The sequence below is a fragment of the Lactuca sativa genome, chromosome 4, assembly GCF_002870075.4.
Source record: "Lactuca sativa cultivar Salinas chromosome 4, Lsat_Salinas_v11, whole genome shotgun sequence".
Classification (NCBI taxonomy): Eukaryota; Viridiplantae; Streptophyta; class Magnoliopsida; order Asterales; family Asteraceae; genus Lactuca; species Lactuca sativa.
The window spans coordinates 346,111,101-346,118,155 of record NC_056626.2 but is presented as its reverse complement, the minus strand read 5'-3'; the positions used below and the strand labels follow the sequence as shown (position 1 = coordinate 346,118,155).

The window sequence follows — 7,055 nt, the reverse complement described above, 5'->3', positions numbered from 1 at the left end:
ATTATTGTTTTTGTTTAAAAATAAATGTATATTAGTTATGATTAAAAAAAAGTACAAACTATTTAGGTTATACATTACTTTGAAGAAAAAAATGACATATTAGGTCATTTTTATTTCGTCATGCAACAGAAACGAATGATGTTATACAATATTATGTCAGATATAAAAAAAGATCTTGTTAAATAATTTATTATTCATTTTGTATTAAAGTTAAGTGTGATCTATAATTGGTGTCTTTTTAACCATATAATAGGACAATGTAAAGAAATATTAGAGGATAAAAATATGTTTATCCAAGTTGAAGTAAACTTGATTTTTTTTCTAAAGAATATATTAGAACGCCTTATTATTATTTGACGTAGGAACTCGATTACAATTTATTCTTGCTTTTTTGTTACTAAATGTTGGTTAGATAAAATCTTATTTACTAACTTTTTGTTAGTGGTAACTGTTTAGATAAAAATCTTATTTACTAAGTATTTTGAATTTTTAAGTATAATAGTGGTTTGTTATGACAATGTTCTTTATTCGATAGCATTTTTCTTCATTGTATAGGTATAATATCTTTTTATTATGAATGAGCATATGGACCGGGGAACCGGCTCGAACCGATACCGGTATTAAAACCGGAACCTGATAGAACCGGTCAGGCCGGGACCGATACTATAATGTTGTCAATTTTTTGAACCGGGAACCGGTAAGAACTGATCATTGGAACCGGCCCAAAACCGGGAACCAAACCGGACAACGTTTAAAAAAAAACCCACGGCTTTTGCGGTTTGGATTTCTGAATTGGACATCATAAAAAAAGCAACACGAAGCTTTAAATATTTTCTTTAAACTTCAACTTAATATGTATTAAGAAAACATATCTATTAAATATCTTCCTTAAACACTTAAGTTATACTTTTGAAACTTAACTTTTTAATATTCATTAACCTGTTACAAATCATAAAGCTTCGCTGTTACATCCTCCATCTATCACATAATTAAGCTTCTTTGGTTTGTAACTAAATAATTCGGTTGCATGGATGTTAAAGTAATAAGCTCATCACGCATATATTTAAACAAATACCATTTAATATGTACACTAATTTATGAAATTAACTATAACCACATATGTAGCTACGTCATCATGGAATTCATCTTAAAAATTAATTCCTTAACTCAACATGGCACCCTCAAACAACCTAATAATCAATTTCTTTCTTTTAGACCCTCCGATTAAATATATTTTTTAAAACAAAAGTCCTCTCACTGACCCAATTATATTTGCTTGGTTAACCATCGCATTTATCAAACAATTAGCTAAACAAAGATCGACAAGAGCTGACGTTAACCAAAACCATAACCGAAACATTTCTCAGAATACGTTGCTATTTCTCGAAGGACGGTTCTGACATCGAAGACCCTGCAAAAACCAGAACCGGCAGTCCGGTTCGGTTCTTGATCTAGGCCCAAATTTTACAAATCATAACCTACATGATGTTGAAAATTCTCAAATTTTATTCGGCCAAACTGCACCCATCATATGACCCGCAAACCCATTTATTTATACGGGTTCACAGGTTGGCAGGTTCATGGGTTAGATTTGGGTTCGTGGGTCCAAATTTTAGACATTTAAGTCTTAAACATCCAAATGAAAATTAAAAACATTTATAAAAACATGTTACAGACTTAGCCTTAGAGATTACGACTTACGACCTTAGACCATCCACCACGAGCCAAAATGTCAAAATAGTCAAATGGTCTAATAATCAATGATATATATTATATAAGACTTATTAAATATTAATAGTTGATATATAAATACATTTAAAAATAAAATAATTTTTTTTATTGAGTATATAAACGGGTTGGCGGGTCAACTCATTTATTTTTTGAAAAACCCATATATGACCCGTTTAATAGGCGGGTTGGCGGGTTGAAAAACTCAACCCAAACCCATTTATTTCCTGTCGTGTCACGGGTCGTGTCGAGAATTGTCAGCTCTATTTTTTAGGGCTAGTAGGATGCCCACTTCTTTGGCTCAAAATGTCTGCACCAAAATTAACATTCAAACACTATAAAAATTAAAACCACATGGAAAATAACAGCAAGATACTTTAATTAATTTGTAAAGCATGTTTCTATTTCTTGGATTTAACCCAAAAAAATCCCAAATTAGAACATCTACACATTTACAACCATGTTTGTAATTTTCATTGTTATATTCAAGTGGACTTTTCCAAAATATGATGGCTTAATAAGAAAAAAAAACAAAAGTAGAGGGTTAGTGTTCATAAATTATCAAAAATTTATTTTAGATCCATAAGTCAGTTGTTATTTCATATTAAATGCCTTAATAAAAATGATGTCAATGCTTTAATATAAAGAAGAGAAACATGGAACAAATAAAATTCAGAGCTTTTGACCATGCTACTTTCTGCTTCTATTTCTATTTACAAACCTGGAACAAAATCCAAAATATCCTTATTAAACAAACATCAAACTGGTTCAAAATCATTATATGGTGAGAAAAAAAAAGGTATAGCTTTCTATTTAACTGGAGACCTCCAAACCTATTGCAATTAAATCTGGTATAAGATTTTTTTTTTTAAAAAAAAAACAATGTTGTGAGTTAATCTTAGATAACAAAAAGACCAAATCTGTTTTGAGAATATATGAAATAACAAAGAACCAAACTTTGTTATCTCAAAATAAGTAAGCTATTTCCCATGTATCAACCATGGGTTCTGATTTGAAACCTATATAGATGAAAAGATTAAAAATAAAATAACCTTTCAACTCATTTCACAGACTTGTCTCCTCCAGATATGTCTTCATCCATCTTTGACTGCAAAAATGCAAAAATAAATCAAAATCAAACCTCTTATGGTTAGGCTTCATGTTTGGTCTCCAAGTTTCTTTTCTTTCCTCTATCTGCGATTCTACACAAATGAAAAAGAATTTTTTTTCAATTATTATTTTTTAATCTTTTTTCTTGTTCAGAGTTGTGGATTAAGGAAGCTTGAAATGTGAACCTGTTCGATTTGAATGTTAGAAATTACAATCCCCTGTTCGATTTCAATCCCAGAAACGTCAAAATCCCCTGCAGAAACACGAAATACATTCAATTGACATGAACCAAATAAGAAAAACGTAAAAACCCTAAACTAGGTTTGACTTCATTAAGGAAGAAAAACAAAAAAATGGATATATAACTTACTTGTAGATCGACAGGGGAAGATATTTAATCATGAGATGATGTATTCTACAGCAATGGCGATGGAATTTGTGTCTTTCCCAGGTATCTTTCCCGTTTCTACAGTAGAGAAAGAGAGCATCAAATAAATGGTGTGGTTGATAAGTTACATATATATTGAAGAAGAAATAGAGGGAGGCATAGTGGAAGCGAAAAAGGCGACATCGATGGATGGTGGTGGGGCGGTGGTCATATGGAAGTGGAGAAGGCGACACCGGTGGAGCATGTGGTGAGTGATGAAGTTGTTGTATTTGGTGGAGAAGGCGGCGATACATGGTGGGGGAGAGGAAATATATGATCGATGGTTGTTTCTGAGGGAGAGAGTGTGAGATTTTGAAAAAGTTAAGATTAGGAATTAAGATTCAAAATTTGAATCCATTGCCGGAAGAGTTTTGGTAAGTGTATTTTTCATCGAAGACTATCTGTGCTTTGGGCACATGGATTGCCAACATCATCTATACCATCCATCTAATAATTAATGGTCACGATTTTATCCCCTTGTTTTTTAAGATATTGATCTTAAATTTGAATAGGCCCACCATTATATATATATATATATATATATATATATATATATATATATATATATATATATATATATATATATATATATATATATATATATATATATATATATATATATATATATATATATATATATGAACGGTTTCAGATAACGGGTTTCAGTTTCGGTTTCGAGTAATCGGGACGAGTATTTTGTTTACCATCCCCTGTAAACAAACCCGTGAGAATTTTCTAAAAGCATACCAAACCCGATCCCGGCCCCGATTAACTGACCCCAAACCCGACCCTAATATGTCGGTTTTCGGTTTTCACTATTGTGTCACAGACCAAGTTTCTGGAAAATTCTACGATCGTCTAGAGAACTCTGGAATGATCAAGTATACTTGAGAAGTCTCCGAAGAGATCAAGAATGCTCTACGGGACTCTGGAAGATACTAGAATATTATAGATGTCCGTGGAACAAAGGGGAACGATCCAGAATAATCAAGAAGGCACTAGACGAAGCTAGAACGACCCGGAAGACTTTGGAACAATCTAGAACACGCTAGATTATACAATAATGATTTGGATAATGTCGGGACGACCTAGAGATTTCTAGAACATCGTAGACAAGTATACCATATTCTAGAGTCTTGTAAAATCCATGTATATAATAGGAAGCGTCTAGATTAGTCAAGAATGATCGGGACCTAGAAACTTCCATTTGAGGAGGTGTAAGGTTCCTATAAATAGGGAGAAGGGCTCATTTGCCCAAATCATCGAGTAGTTGCCTTGTTAAGAAGTTGAGTGATATAATAGAAGCTTTTTTGAAGTGTCCCTTGTCGTAACTATTGCTTCCTAAGTTCGTTAGTACACCTAGATCGTCGAAGTTAGCCTGACTTAGTCGGAGAAGCACTAAATGGCACACGGTGTTGACTATCTAAAAGAGTCAACCCGTGACAATCAGGTTCGGTTTCTTTTGCCATCCCTAATCAACAGACAACCAGATTGACCGGTCAAGTTGTCAGAATTATAACAAATTAAAAAATACATAATCAAATTTGGGACAATAATAAACAGTATCAAATTAAAATTTTGGTGTGACTTTTGTGTTACTTATCCTAGAAAAAAGAATTTATAGACAACCTATTCCATTTTGGATCATCCAAAACAATATACAGACAACCTAAACAGTAATTACCAGAAAAGGAGGGAAAACATTAGAAGATCAAAGTTGTTCTAAACACCACTTGATAATTCATAAACCATGGGTAGAAATATTTTTCATAATATAAATGTCTCAATTGCAACACAGATTTCAAAAGAAAATATCAACCTCATTTCATCTCATGTAAGTAAAAACCAACACATGCTAACTGTTTCAAGTTCAACAACTTATCTATAAAAATAAGCTAGCAAACACCCCTTAAAGCACCAATAACTTCAGTTGGTTCAACAATCGGCTCATCAGCAGGCCTCTCCACCTTAACATAGCTAAAAAAAACAAGTCAATAGTGAACTAAAATTCCAAAGATACCCTTGACAATGAGATGCCTCTTCCCTTTACATACAATTAAAAGCTTTTCTGGTATTGAATCAGGACATAAAGTTAAAGGTATACCTCTTCATATTGATTCCCAGTTCTTTAGGACCTCAGTTTTGCCTAGTTTAACACTGCTAACACATGCATCTATCTTTGATGCAGTTAGTTCCACCGCATTGCTCAACTTTGTTTTTGCCTGCTCGTCTTGCAAATGTCCCCCAGTATGGAGGATGGTTCGTAAAGAGTCTTCAAGCCCCTGAACTGCGGATTCCACATCCTTAATAGTAGAGTTAATGAGGGTACCATGAGTTAAGATCAAAACTGCAAAATATGTGGACTTTTCAAGAATAACTTCTTCTTTCTTAAACATGGATAAAGATAAATGTTTTCCAAAATGAGTCCCCCCCGCCAAGGAAGGTTGCAAGACCACTAAACCAACGATGGCCTAGAAAAAATAAACACCCAATGGCCATTACAAAGCCACACATCATGAAATTCCATACCCAACACACACACCTCTTGTTCAACTTTAATCTTTTTTTTTAGCTCAAGATTCTCACCAAAGAAAGCTTCCGTGTAAGACAACAATCTAGTTGTTCTCACGTGAAGAGAATTCAGGTCAACCAGGAGAAGAGAAGGTCCCCTATAGTCGAAAACTGTATCATCTACAAGGTAACCCCTTTGACTTTTCTGGTGCTTGGTGATTCGTTGGAGAAGATTGGATAATTCAACAGACAATTGGAAAAATTCTTCAGCAATTATATTCTCTTTCCCATCAGCTTCTACAAAGAATACATTTTTGTCTTGGCGGATTAAATTTGGGGGCTAGCTTACGCTATGTTGCATCATCGCCTCCTATCTGAATATTTCTATTCTCTTCTTCTGTACAAAACTTCACATAGAAATAAAAAAATCATAATTTATTTAAAAAATGCTTGTGAACCATAGAATCACATGTTAAAAATCTAATATGTTGATTCCTGCAAATTTATTGTTTTATATTTGAAGAAACCATGTAAACGGTGCCATAAGCTCATAACCTTAATGCTTGAAAAATGCATATGATGATTTCATGTATTGTTGATCCCAACTAATTTGGATATGCCGATTTCATTATCAGTTCGAACAGAAATTTCATCCGACAACTTATACGGTTAGACCATAATGCAAAAAAAACAATTTTCGAAGCAACTAAACAACATTTATCATTCAAAATAAAAAACGGAAGCATGAGAACTGAGATTTCACCTTGCACTATGACGCATATTGCTTTGACTTCACTTTGCGCTTCAACAGATACATAGCTTACTTCGATTCATTCCATGAGAGGGTGAATTAGGGTTTAAGTCGTTAACGGCGGGGTTTCTTTTGCCTTTTGAGTAGTGACAATGGGCTGGTTCTACCTCGGTTTGGGTGGGTTAAGTTAATGGGTTGCCAATCTATTAAATAAATATATGGATAAATTACGCGAATGATACTTAATGTTTGACTTAATTTATGTGTTTGGTCCCTAACTCATTTTTTTAACGTGAACCGTCCTTATGGTTTAGTTTTATTGAATCGTTGGTCCCTACCAGGCTTAAAATGACCAATATACCCTAATTTATTATTTAATCATTTTGTTTACTTTTAACTGTTTAAAAAAAATTATTTAATATGTGTGGCTGTGTGGGTCCCACCCAAACCACTTTCACCCTTCGCCTGGAATTTGTCTGCCTTCTTATCCATTTTCTTAACTGATACCTTTTTCTCTTTCTTCCAAAT

General features: G+C 33.4%; 1 long non-coding RNA gene across 1 annotated transcript; it reads right to left on the bottom strand.

Moving 5' to 3' along the window:
• Window positions 1-1,746: 1,746 nt before the first annotated feature.
• Window positions 1,747-3,691, bottom strand: LOC111910694 (uncharacterized). The gene is made up of 4 exons (XR_002856596.3): window positions 3,209-3,691; window positions 3,024-3,091; window positions 2,781-2,930; window positions 1,747-2,038 (listed from the first exon to the last, which is right to left on the bottom strand). It is a non-coding gene; the product is annotated as an uncharacterized LOC111910694 (long non-coding RNA).
• Between the last annotated feature and the right edge of the window lie 3,364 nt (window positions 3,692-7,055).